The sequence below is a fragment of the Monodelphis domestica genome, chromosome X (assembly GCF_027887165.1).
Source record: "Monodelphis domestica isolate mMonDom1 chromosome X, mMonDom1.pri, whole genome shotgun sequence".
Lineage (NCBI taxonomy): Eukaryota > Metazoa > Chordata > Mammalia > Didelphimorphia > Didelphidae > Monodelphis > Monodelphis domestica.
Genome location: NC_077235.1, coordinates 69600904 through 69615201, shown reverse-complemented (window position 1 = coordinate 69615201; position 14298 = coordinate 69600904). Strand labels below are relative to the sequence as shown.

At 38.7% G+C, this 14298-nt stretch overlaps 1 protein-coding gene across 1 annotated transcript in view; it reads right to left on the bottom strand.

Annotated features, from left to right (window-relative positions):
- Positions 1 to 14298, bottom strand: part of LOC100010323 (RNA-binding protein 47-like) — a 108328-nt gene that overhangs the window by 52327 nt on the left and 41703 nt on the right. The window contains exon 3 of the mRNA XM_056809650.1: positions 4039 to 4123. The gene's annotated coding sequence lies outside the window, so the exon portion shown is untranslated. The remainder of the gene's footprint in view (positions 1 to 4038; positions 4124 to 14298) is intronic.

The following is a 14298-nucleotide window of genomic DNA, read 5'->3' as shown; positions in this document are numbered from 1 at the left end:
AATTCAGTAAAAAAGTTTCTTGCTACTTCGATAGGTATGGCACTGAATAAGTAAATTAATTTGGGTAGGATGGTCATTTTTATTATATTACCTCCTCCTACCATGAGCAATTAGTGTTTTTCCAATTGTTTAGATCTAGTTTTAATTGTGTGGAACCTATTTTGTTGTTGTGTTCATATAGTTCCTGTGTTTGTCTTGGCAGATGGATTCCTAAGTATTTTATATTGTCTCGGGTGATTTTAAATGGAATTTCTCTTTCTGACTCTTGCTGCTGGGATGTATTAGAGATATATAGAAATGCTGATGACTTATGCGGGTTTATTTTGTATCCTGCAACTTTGATGAAGTTGCTGATCATTTCCACTAGCTTTTTAGTTGATTCTCTAGAATTCTTTAAGTAGACCATCCTATCATCTGCAAAGAGTGATAACTTAGTCTCCTCATTGCCTATTTTAATACCTTCAATTTCTTTTTCTTCTCTCATTGTTACTACTAGTGTTTCTAGTACAATGTCAAACAATAGAGGTGATAATGGGAATCCTTGTTTCACATCTCATCTTATTGGGAAGGCTTTGAGTTTTTCCCCATTGCAGATGATGTTAGTTGATGGTTTTAGACATATACTCTTTATTATTTTTAGGAAAGGCCCCTCTATTCCTATACTTTCTAGTGTTTTCAATAGGAATGGGTGTTGTATCTTATCCAAAGGCTTTTTCTGCATCTATTGAGATAATCATGTGATTTTTGTTGGTCTGCTTGGTAATATGGTCAAATATATGGATGGGTTTCCTAATATTGAACCATTCTTGCATTCCTGTTATAAATCCAAAGTTGGGACAACTACTTCAATACATAGACCGAAGGGATATGGTTGGGGATGTAGACTCTAAATAAACATCCTTGTGCAAACAACAACATGGAAATAGGTTCTGATAGAGGACAAGAGTAATACCCAATGAAATTGTGCATTGACTGCGGACAGTCAATGGTGGGTGGAGGGGAGGGATGGAAATAAAGTAAGCATTGTAACCAAAAAAATAAATTAATAAATAAAATTATAATAAATAAAATAAAATTACCCTAGACAATATAAAATATTGAGGAAGCTATCTTCTGAGACAAACACAGGAACTATATGAACACAACCACAAAACACTCTCCACACAAATAAAACTAGGTCTAAACAATTGGAAAAACATTGATTGCTCATGCGTGGGATGAGCTGACATAATAAAAATGACAATCCTACCCAAATTTACTTATTCAGTGCCATACCCATTGAACTACCAAAAAACTTTTTTTAATGGATGAGAAAAAAGCATAACAAAATTCATTTGTAAGAACAAAAGATCGAGGATATCCAGGGAAATCATGAAAAAAAAATGCAAAGGAAGGTAGCCTTGCAGTCAGAGATCTCAAACTATACTATAAAGCAGTGGTCATCAAAACAATTTGGTATTGGCTAAGAGACAGAAAGGGCAATCAGTGGAATAGACTTGGGGTATGTGACCTCAGCAAGATAGTCTATGACAAGCCCAAGGATGCCAGCTTTTCGGAAAAAAATCCACTATTCAATAAAAACTGCTGGAAAAATTGGAAGACAATGTGGAAGAGATTAGGTTTGGATCAACATCTCACACCCTACAACAAGATAAACTCAGAATGGGTGAATGACCTGAATATAAAGAATGAAACTATAAGCAAATTAGGTGAACACAGAATAGTATACATGTCAGACTTTTGGGAAAGGAACTACTTTAAAACCAAGAAAGAGATAGAAAAAAATCACAAAATGTAAAATCAATAATTTTTCCTACATCAAATTAAAAAGGTTTTGTACAAACAAAACCAATGCAACCCAAAGCAGAAGGGAAGCAAGCAATTGGGAAATAATCTTCATAACACAAATCTCTGACAAAGGTCTAATTACTCAAATTCATAAAGAGATAAAGCAATTGTACAAAAAAATCAAGCCATTCTCCAATTAATAAATGGGCAAGGGACACGAATAGCCAGTTTTCAGAAAAAGAAATCATCAGTATTAATAAGCACATGAAAAAGTGTTCGAAATCTCTGATAATCAGAGAGATGCAAATCAAAACAACTCTGAGGTATCACATCACACCTAGCAGATTGGCTATCACGACAGAAAAGGAAAGTAATGAATGCTGGAGGGGATGTGGCAAACTCGGGACATTAATGCATTGCTGGTGGAGTTGTGAATTGATCCAAACATTCTGGAGGGCAATTTGGAACTATGTCCAAAGGGTGCTAAAAGTCTTCCTGTCCTTTGATCCAGCCATAGCACTGCTGGGTTTAATAAGGAAAAAGACTTGTACAAGAATATTCATAGCTGTGCTCTTTGTGGTGGCAAAAAAATTGGAAAATGAGGGGATGCCCTTCAATTGGGGAATGGCTGAACAAATTGTGTTATCTGTCGGTGATGGAATACTATTGTACTCAAAGAAATAATGATGTGGAGGAATTCCATGGGAACTGCAATGACCTCCAGGAAGTGATGCAGAGTGAGAGGAGCAGGACCAGGAGAACATTATACACAGAGACTGATACATTGTGGTACAATGGAATGTAATGGACTCCTCTATTAGCGGTAAGGCAGTGATCCTGAACAACTTGGAGGAATCTACGAGAAAAATCACTGTGGGAGTAGAAACGCAGAACAAAAAACAACTGCTTGAATACATGGGTCTAGGGGATATGGTTGGGGATGTAGACTCTAAATGAATATCTGAATGCAAACACCAACAACATGGAAGTAGGTTTCCATCAAGGACACATGTGATACCCAATGAAATTTTGCATAGGCTGTGGGTAGAATGGGGGGGGGGTGAGGGAGGGAAATAATATAATTCTTGTAACCAAGGAATAATGTTCTAAATTGACTAAATAAATTAACTTAAAACAAATACATCAATCAACTTAAATATTTAAAGAAAAAATAAGAAAATATATAGCTTACAATCATTGACACACTGTGCCAGCTAAGGAAAGGTAGAATACCAAAATAATAAATAAATAAAATAAAATAGATTGAAAAAAATGAGGAGGAACAGAAGTTCCTGCCTTCTGGAAGGTGATAGATTGGTTACACCAAGGGTACAAGCCCAAACAAATCCAGTGGTGGGGAGCATTCAGGACAGCTAGGTGGTTCAATGGATAGAGCACCAGACCTGGAGTCTGGAGGTCCTAGATTTAAATCTGACCTCAGATGCTTCCTAGCTAGATGAACTTGGGCAAATCACCTAACCCTCATTCTGTAGCCTTAATGTTTCTTCTGTCAGGCACCATGCTAAGTTCTTTATAGGTATTGCCTGGACGTACAAGCTCTTATTAGGACTATCTAATAGATTAGGAAACGGAGGCTTACTAGTGTTTCAGACCAAATTTGAATTCAGGTCTGCCTGACTCAACGCCCAGTCCAAGAGAAAGAGGGAAAAATGAGAGGGCTCAAGTCTTGATATCCTATTCCAAGAAATCCTAAAATAAAACTCTTCAGATCTGTTTGAACCAGAAGGCAAAGTGGAAAGACAAAGCAGTCACTTCCTGATAGAAACCCCCAAATGGAAAGACCCAGGTACATCAGAGCCCAAACTCAGGACACCCAGGTTGTGGAGAAAGTCCAAACTCTTTCAGGCCTTTCAAAATCTGGCTTCCACCCATTTGCTCCTTCTGATCTCCCTGGTCTCCTCAGGGGATTCTCCTTGCACCAGCCAAGATGCACTTCCTGTATTCCTCAAAAATGGCCCACCTTGAGACAGTGCAAGAGGTGTGAAGACCTGGGGTGGAGTTGGGGCTATAGAAGCCACAGCAAGTTGGGCACCTCACAGGAGAATGGTCCTCCCTGAGTCATCTGCCCATCCTTCATTCAGGGCTAACAAGGACACTGCCCTCTCTCCCCACAGCCTCAGGTTCTCTGTCTTCTGCCTGGCCTGGTAGGCTCCCCTCTTGTCTTCTGGATTCCTCCCAGCATCTCTCCTGTGTAATTGTTCCCACAACCATATCCCATCAAAGACTCACGTGTGGCTCCTGGCTCCTGTTCTGGCAGTAGCTTCAATGGCCGGCTGGGCCCCAATCCTTCGAGTCTCCAGAACTTCTTCCCCGCCTAGGAAAGAAGGGAGAAACATCTTTCAGCAGCTCCTCCCTGTCCCATGTGCCAGTCAACTCCTTTTTTCCTTTTCTTTCTTTGAAGCCCTTCCCTTCTGTCTTAGAATCAATACTGTGGAGCAGTTCCAAGGCAGAAGAGAGGTAAGGAATAAGTGATGGAGGTTATAACTGACTTGTCTAGGAAGCATCTGAAGCCATATTTGAACACAGAACCTCCTGTCTCGGGGTCTGGATGCCTGTACCACCCCCCCAATCCTTTCTTAAGGGTCCTCCCTGAAGGAGACACTCAAAGGGTCAGGTGAGAAAGTGTAGTACTTAGCAGGGCCCAGATTCTGATTTCAGCTTTTAGGAACATGACATTCTAAAGAGCTGTTTCCATCTGACTGTTTGAGGACTTCCCCTTCCTGCCTGGAGGCCACATCCGAAGGCTCTTCCCCTTTGGGGCCCCAGTTTTTTCCTCTTTGAAATAAGGGAAGATGGCCTTGGAGCTCCCTTTCCACTGGGAGGATGCCACCATCTGATTTGATAGTCCAGGGGATAGGATTATTCCTGATGGACAAGGGGTAGGAGTTAGGGAGGGCTTCCTGGAGGAGGTGACCTTTGACCTGGGACTCCATAGAGGATTTGGTGAGGCAGAGATGGAGTGGATCACAGGGTGAGCAAGGGTACATCCAGCGTGTTGAAGGCAAGCCTGTGCTGGAAGACCAGGGATGAGGGGAGCCCTGGTGACAAAGAGGACACTAGATTCCCTCTGTGGTCAAGGAGATGGCAGGGAGAGGGGTTAATTCACTCACTTACCCAATGTCCTCTTTGGAGAGTGCAGTACCAAGTGTGGCCAGCCTCACCTGGCTGAGAATGTGGTTTGTTTGGGCCCCATTGTCATAGCAACCAGGGAATGTTCCATGAGAAAGGTAGTGACCTCACAGAAGCTGGGCTTAACTCCGCCTTCCTGAAGCTCAGGGCAGAACAGAGCCAGCCAAGAGAGAACTTGGAGGCAGGGGAAGGCCATAGTTGGACCAAAGTCCAAAGGCAAACCTTGGCGGAGCTCTGACTACAGCAAAGTGACTGTCCTGGTGATTGTCCTTAGTACTCATCCAGAAGATTGGGAGAGGGAGCAAGAGGGGAGGCCTGCTGTGGGAAAGGGGCCCACTGAGCCTCCACTCAGCTTTTAAAGGAATAGATTGCTCCAAGCCCCAGTGGTGGGGGGTAGTGACTAGCCCAAAGTCACACAGAGTGTCAGAGTATTCACCTCCAGGAAAACCTTGATACTGTAATTGAAATTAATATCCAATTCCTCCAAGCATTATGTTTCATGAGATTTATTAATAATCGCTTGAAGCAGAAGGAAGAAAAGGACAAAAGTAAAAGCCTGAATAAAGCCAGCTTTTCCAGCATGGTTCTTGGGAAAAGAGGGAGAGGGGGGTGGGGTCACACACAAACTTTATCTCCAAAGTGCAAGGATGTAACATGAGAACAAAAGGGGATGTTGGGAGAAACAGTGATGGGGTTCACAATTCTTTTTTTTTTGACTCTTTGATTTATCTATTTATTTATTTCATAAATCAACTCCTAGTCCTATTTATTAGTTCAATATTTGTCTTACTTTTAATTTTATCCATTTCTCCTTTAATTTCAGGATTTCAAATTTAGTATTTATTTATTTATTTATTTTAGTTTTTAAACATTATTTTACTTGGTCATTTTCATACATCATTCATTGGAAACAAAGATCGTTTTCTTTTCCTCCCACCCCCTTCTGCCACCCCTCCCCTAGCCGATGCGTGATTCCACTGGGTATCACATGTGTCCTTGATCTGAACCCATTTCCATGTTGTTGGTTTTTGCATTAGGGGGTTCATTTAGAGTCTCTCCTCACTCATATCCCCTCCACCCCTGTAGTCAAACAGTTGCCTTTCCTCGGTGTTTTTACTCCCACAGTTTGTCCTCTACTTATATATAGTGTTTTTTCTCATAGATCCCTGCAGATTGTTCAGGAACATTGCATTGCCATTAATGGAGAAGTCCATTACATTCGATTGTACCACAGTGTATCAGTCTCTGTGTGCAATGTTCTCCTGGTCCTGCTCCTCTCACTCTGCATCACTTCCTGGAGGTTGTTCCAGTCTCCATGGAATTACTCCACTGTATTTATTCCTTTTAGCACAATAGTATTCCATCACCAACATATACCACAATTTGTTCAGCCATTCCCCAATTGAAGGGCATCCCCTCATTTTCCAATTTTCTGCCAACACAAAGAGGGCAGCTATGAATATTTTTGTTCAAGTCTTTTTCCTTATTAGCTCGTGGGGGTACAAACCCAGCAGTGCTATGGCTGGATTAAAGGGCAAACAGTCCTGCCCTTCAGAATGGTTGGATCAATTTACAACTCCATCAGCAATGAATTAATGTCCCGAGTTTGCCACATCCCCTCCAGCATTCATTAATTACTCTCCTTTGCTGTCATGTTGGCCAATCTGCTAGGTGTGAGGTGATACCTCAGAGTTGTTTTGATTTGCATCTCTCTGATTATAAGAGATTTCGAACACCTTTTCATGTGCTTATTAATAGTTTTGATTTCTTTAACTGAAAACTGCCTGTTCATGTCCCTTGACCATTTTTCAATTGGAGAATGGCTTGATTTTTTTGTACAATTGGTTTAACTCTTTATAAATTTGAGTAATTAGACCTTTCTCAGTGGTTTTTGTTATGAAGATTGATTCCCAATTGGTTGCTTCCCTTCTCATTTTAGTTACATTGGCTTTTCTTTGTACAAAAACTTTTTAATTTGATGTAGGCAAAATTATTTATTTTGCATTTTGTGACTCTAAGTCTTGCTTGGTTTTGAAATCTTTCCTTGCCCCAATGTCTGACATGTATACTATTCTGTCTTCACCTAATTTACTTATAGTTTCCTTCTTTATATTCAAGTCATTCACCCATTCTGAGTTTATCTTGGTGTACGGTGTGAGGTGTTGATCCAAACCTAATCTCTCCCACACTGTCTTCCAATTTTCCCAGCAACTTTTATCGAATAGCGGATTTTTGTCCCAAAATCTGGAGTCTTTGGGTTTGTCATAGACTGTCTTGCTGAGGTCATTTACCCCAAGTCTATTCCACTGATCCTCATTTCTGTCTCTTAGCCAGTACCAAATTGTTTTGATGACTGCTGCTTTATAGTATGTTTTGAGATCTGGGACTGCAAGGCCACCTTCCTTTGTATTTTTTTTTCATGATTTCCCTGGATATCCTTGATCTTTTGTTCTTCCAAAAGAACTTTGTCATGGTTTTCTCTAATTCAGTAAAAAAGTTTTTTGGAAGTTCAATGGGTATGGCACTAAATAGATAGATAAGTTTGGGTAGGATTGTCATTTTTATTATGTTAACTCGTCCCACCCATGAGCAATCAAATCTTTTCCAATTGTTTAGACCTAGTTTTAATTGTGTGGAGAGTGTTTCTTAGTTGTGTTCATATAGTTTCTGTGTTTGTCTCTGCAGATAGATTCCTAGGTATTTTATTTTGTCTCGGGTGACTTTATTTTATTTTTAAAAAAAATTTTTTTTGATCATTTCCAAGCATTATTCATTAAAGACAAAGATTATTTTCTTTCCCCCCCCATCCCCCATAGCTGACACATGATTCCACTGGGTATCACATGTGTTCTTGATTCGAAGCCATTGTCATTTTAAGTTATTTCCCACATTTCTCCTATGATGGCAAATTTTCTGTAATCATATAATGAAGGAAGTCTTAGAAAGGTGTATAATTGAAAATCTATTACCCTAAAAAAGAATAACATATCCCAAGAGCGCACTGACTTCTTGTAATTACATTCTTACTGTAGACAGACGATAAATGGCATGGACATTGAGGCTCCTCCTCTCTTGATTTTAGGAGTTATTAAGCTTCTTTCCTTTAAGATCTTCCTTGAACAAAAAATTTTAAATCTTGAATTTTTATGAAAATACAATCCCCTCCCTGACGTGGGTGTTGAGAAACACCCATATGGGAATCATGAACACAGATAGAAGTTTTTAGTCATTTCCAAATTAAAGAAGTTTCTTTTTTCCTAAAGATTTTAAAGGAGGAAGTGGTCCCAGGTCATGAGGAAACCCTGGCAAACAGCAGTGCCAATAAGGGGGGAAGCCTTCCATATAAATAGTAGATTCTAAGCACCATTTTTAATATTCAAGGTTCAGATAGAACACTGAATTGCTCCCCAGTAATAGTAAAGTTTATATATTTTGAAGCTTCAAGGCAGAAAACAATGAGATAAGAAGTAAACCTTTGTGACTAGGAAGGCAAATGAAATCACCTAAATATTAGGCTTAAGTTTAATGGTAAATGTAATCTTTACTGACAATAAATAGATACTCAGGAAATTGAAATGTGTATGCAAAACTTATTTAGTTAGGCTAGAACTCAGCCAAATCAAGAAAATTATTTTAACAATAATTTTTATCTACAGACTTTACACTAGCTGACTCAGATGTAACATTATTTTTTCATACAAACTAATAGTTAATAGAAGTAAAAAGTCTAAGCTGTTTAAGCATGATTATGATTGTTAAGTAGTTAAAAATGAATGAAAACAGTTTTTTAAATCCCTAGTATCTTAACCTCCCCAAAGGGGTGTGTGTGAGAGGTTTTAAAATTAAGGAAAATTACAAGCATTTTTAATTTGTTTTGCCAATGATAATTACTTATATTTTTCTACATAGTAAACCCCTTAATTTCATGGCTAAATATTGCAATGGTTAAACATAAAACTTATTAACAAATTCATTTTATGACAACCAAAATAAATAGTTATAATATTTTGTGATAAGAAATGTCATAGCCAAAGCAGCCATAAATTCTCATCAGAAGATTTCTACTTACTTATAAAAATAGTCCCTCATCATTCAGTTTCTCTTAAGATGCCAAGTAAAATATCTTTTGAAAAATACATTTTTCAGATAAAGTTGTAAAGAGATTCATCAGAAAACAGCTTTCCATCTTTATTCTCTAGCTTTTCTCCAGTCATGGTTGGAAAATTCTCTTCACCAGGGCATATATCATAGTTATCTTTTTTTTAAATTTATTTAGTCAATTTAGAACATTATACCTTGGTTACAAGAATCATATTCTATCCCTCCCTCCCCTACCCCTACGATTCCTACAGCCGACGTGCTATTCCACTGGGTATTATGTGTGTCCTTGATCAGAACCTATTTCCATGTTGTTGATGTTTGCACTGGAATGTTCATTTAGAGTCTACATCCCCAGGCATTTTCCACTCAACCAATGTAGTCATACAAAGGTTTTTCTTCGATGTTTCTACTCCCACAGTTTTTCTTCTGAATGTGGATAGTGTTCTTTCCCATAGATCCCCCCAGGTTGTTCAGGATCACTGCACTGCCACTAATGGAGAAGTCCATTACATTCGGTTAGACAGTGTGTAAGTCTCTGTGTACGATGTCCTCCAGGTTTTGGTCCTTTCACTCTGCATCAATTCCTGGAGGTCACTCCAGTTCCCATGGAATCCCTCCACTATATTATTCATTTGAGCACAATAGTATTCCATCACCAACATATGCCACAATGTGTTCAGCCATTCCCCAGTTTAAGGGCATCCCCTCATTTTCCAATTTTTTGCCACCACAAAGAGTGCAGCTATGAATATTCTTGTACAAGTCTTTTTCCTTATAATCTCTTTGGGTTACAAACGCAGCAGTGCTATGGCTGGATCAAAGGGCAAGCAGACTTTTAGCACCCTTTGGGCATAGTTCCAAATTGCCCTCCAGAATGGTTGGATCAATTCACAAATCCACCAGCAATGAATTAATGTCCCGAGTTTGCCACATCCCCTCCAGCATTCATTACTTTCCTTTCCTGTCATGTTAGCCAATCTGCTAGGTGTGACGTGGTACCTCAGAATTGTTTTGATTTGCATCTCTCTGATTATAAGAGATTTAGAACACTTTTTTGTTATATCACTTTATTCAGTTTTATTTCCAAATAGTTTTGTTTACTTTTTTTTTAATTTTATAATGTTTTATTTGATCATTTCCAAGTATTATTCATTAAAGACAAAGATCATTTTCTTTTCCTCCCCCCGACCCATGTAGCCTACGCATGATTCCACTGGATATTACATGTGTTCTGGATTTGAACCCATTGCTATGTTGATAATATTTGTTTTAGGGTTTTCTTTAGAGTCTCTCCTCTGTCATGTCCCCTCAACCACTGTAGTCAGGCATTTGCTTTTCCTCGGTGTTTCTATGCCCACAGTTTATCCTCTGCTTATGAATGGTGTTTTTTCTGCTGGATCCCTACAGATGGTTCAGGGACATTACACCACCACCAATGGAGAAGTCCTTTACATTTGATTATACCACAGTGTATTAGTCTCTGTGTACAATGTTCTCCTGGTTCTGCTCCTCTCGTTCTGCATCACTTCCTGGAGATCTTTCCAGTCTCCATGGAATTCCTCCACTTTATTATTCCTTTTAGCACAATAGTATTCCATCACCAACATATACCACAATTTGCTCAGCCATTCCCCAATTGATGGGCATGCCCTCGTTTTCCAGTTTTTGGCCACCACAAAGAGTGCAGCTATGAATATTCTTGTACAAGTCTTTTCCCCCATTATCTCTTTGGGGTACAGACCCAGCACTGCTATGGCTGGATCAAAGGGTAGATATTCTTTTGTCGCCCTTTGGGCATAGTTCCAAATTGCCCTCCAGAATGGTTGGATCAGTTCACAACTCCATCAGCAATGAATTAATGTCCCGAGTTTGCCACATCCCCTCCAGCATTCATTAATTACTCTCCTTTGCTGTCATGTTGGCCAATCTGCTAGGTGTGAGGTGATACCTCAGAGTTGTTTTGATTTGCATCTCTCTGATTATAAGAGATTTAGAACACTTCTTCATGTGCTTATTAATAGGCAGTTTTCAGATAAAGAAATCAAAACTATCCATGTCCCTTGCCCATTTATCAATTGGAGAATGGCTTGATTTTTTTTGTACAATTGATTTAGCTCTTTATAAATTTGAATAATTAAACCTTTGTCAGAGGTTTCTATGAAGATTTTTTCCAAATTTGTTGTTTTCCTTCTGATTTTAGTTACATTGGTTTCGTTTGTACTAAAGCTTTTTAATTTGATGTAGTCAAAATTATTTATTTGACATTTTGTGATTCTTTCTATGTCTTGTTTGGTTTTAAAGTCTTTGCCCTCCCAAAGGTTTGACATGTATACTATTCTGTATTTACCCAATTTACTTACGGTTTCCTTCTTTATGTTTAAGTCATTCACCCATTTTGAATTTATCTTGGTGTAGGGTGTGAGGTGTTGATCCAAACCTAATCTCTCCCACACTGTCTTCCAGTTTTCCCAGCAGTTTTTATCGAATAGTGGATTTTTGTCCCAAAAGCTGGGATCTTGGGTTTATCATATACTGTCTTGCTGAGGTCAATTTCCCCCTGTCTATTCCACTGATCTTCCTTTCTGTCTCTTAGCCAGTACCAAATTGTTTTGATGACTGCTGCTTTGTAAAAAATTTAAGGTGTGGGACTGCAAGGCCCCCATCATATGTGTTTTTTTTTTCATTATTTCCCTGGATATCCTTGATCTTTTGTTATTCCAGATGAATTTTGTTATGGTTTTTTTCTAAATCAGTAAAGAAATGTTTTGGGAGTTCCATGGGTATGGCACTAAATAGATAAATAAGTTTGGGTAGGATGGTCATTTTTATTATATTGGCTCTTCCTATCCATGAGCAGTTAATGTTTTTCCAATTGCTCAAGTCTAGTTTTAGTTGTGTGGAGAGTGTTTTGTAGTTGTGTTCGTATAGTTCCTGTGTTTGTCTCGGGAGATAGATTCCTAGGTATTTTATTTTGTCTAAGGTAATTTTGAATGAGATTTCTCTTTCTAGTTTTTGTTGCTGAACTGTGTTGGAGATATATAGAAATGCTGATGACTTATGTGGGTTTATTTTGTATCCTGCAACTTTGCTAAAGTTGTTGATTATTTCAATTAGCTTTTTGGTTGAATCTCTAGGATTCTTTAAGTAGACCATCATGTCATCTGCAAAGAGTGATAACTTGGTCTCCTCCTTGCCTATTTTGATGCCTTCAATTTCTTTTTCTTCTCTAATTGCTACTGCTAGTGTTTCTAGTACAATGTCAAATAGTAGAGGTGATAATGGGCATCCTTGTTTCACTCCTGATCTTATTGGGAATGCATCTAGTTTATCCCCATTGCAGATGATATTAGCTGATGGTTTTAGATATATACTGTTTATTATTTTTATGAATGACCCTTCTATTCCTATGCTTTGTGGTGTTTTTAATAGGAATGGGTGTTGTATTTTATCAAAGGCTTTTTCTGCGTCTATTGAGATAATCATTTGGTTCTTGTTGGTTTGCTTGTTGATGTGGTCAATTATGTAAATGGTTTTCCTAATATTGAACCAGCCCTGCATCCCTGGTATAAATCCTACTTGATCATGGTGGATGACCCTTCTGAGCATTCGCTGGAATCTTTTTGCTAGTATCCTATTTAAGATTTTTGCATCTGTATTCATTAGGGAGTGTAAACCTTAAAATTTCTTAGACTTATAAATGTTGGAAATTTCACCATTGGGAAATTTCATACTTGAAAAATTTCCTACTGATAGTCTATTGGAATGTGAACCCCCCCTTGGCATGGGAGGGTCTTTCTCCTCCCTACTTAAGATTACTTTAGGACAGAAACCTTTTGCTAAACAATGGAAAGGGCTTCGACCTATGCTTAAGCATAGAACAGGAAGTTCTTTGAGTCATGATTGATTTTAGAATTTATACAGTAGAGATACTTGGAATGACAGAACCACGTCTTGGAACTTCCAATCTCCACCCTGCTCAGGGTAACAGGATTTAGGAAGGGCTGCAGCAAAGGATCAAGATTCAATTATTTGAGAATATGACCTTCAACAGGCATGTGCAAAGCCACAGACCTCTGGGTGGTCCTGGGTTAAGCTAGAGCCACCATTGGAACAGGGAAGACATGGACAGTGATTGGTAGATGTGAGAACTGAGGGGAGTGAACTGAGATGGTCTCCTTAAAGATAGAGGGGTCTGAGGACTGGGAGGTGATTGGAGAGGTTTTGCTCTGAGAGGTTGTGCTCTGAGAAGCTTGCTCTGAAGGAAGCTGGAGGTGGAGGCCCCTGAGACTGTTTCTCCATTTTGGTCACGTGAGTGATAGGGACTGATCTCTTTTCTTTGCCTCAGCTATATAAGGGCTTGGACCTTTTGGCCCAGCCTAAACAGAGGGGGTATTTAAGCCCTATCCCCCCCCCCCCTCTCTCTCTCTAATTCCTTTCTTCCTCCTGTTTGTAATTAAACTCCATAAAAGGTTGACTGCTGACTTGAGTTTTCATTAAGGAATTACATAGCTGAATTCCTTGGCATTATATATCAGTCTTTTAAAGTAACTTCCTTGTCACAGGAGATTGGTCTATAGGTTTCTTTCTCTGTTTTTGACCTCTCTGGTTTTGGAATCAGTACCATGTTTGTGTCATAAAAGGAGTTTGGTAGAACTTGTGGTATTGCCTTGTGATCTGAGAAGACTGCATTCATTATTTCTGCTTTTATGCATTTGTGTGCTATGTTTCTTTGACCTAATGTATGGTCAATTTTTGTGAATGTGCCATGTGGTGCTGAGAAGGTGTATTCCTTTTTATCCCTATTTATTTTTCTCCATATGTCTATTAATTCTAATTTTTCTAAGATTTCATTCACTTCTTTTACCTCTTTCTTATTTATTTTTTGATTTATCTAAATTTGATAATGGTTGATTTAAGTCTCCCACTAATATGGTTTTACTGTCTATTTCTTCCATCAATTCTCCTAGTTTCTCCATTAGAAATTTGGGTGCTATATTATTTGGTGTATACATGTTGATTAATTATATTTCCTCATTGTCTAAAGTCCCTTTTAACAAAATATAATTATCTTCCGTGTCCCTTTTGATCAGGTTTATTTTTGCTTTGGCTTTATCAGATATCATGATTACCACTCCTGCCTTCTTTCTATCAGTTGAGGCCCAGAAGGTCTTACTCCATCCTTTAATTCTGACCTTGTGGGTGTCAACCCGCCTCATGTGTGTTTCTTGAAGACAACATATGGTAGGATTTTGGATTCTA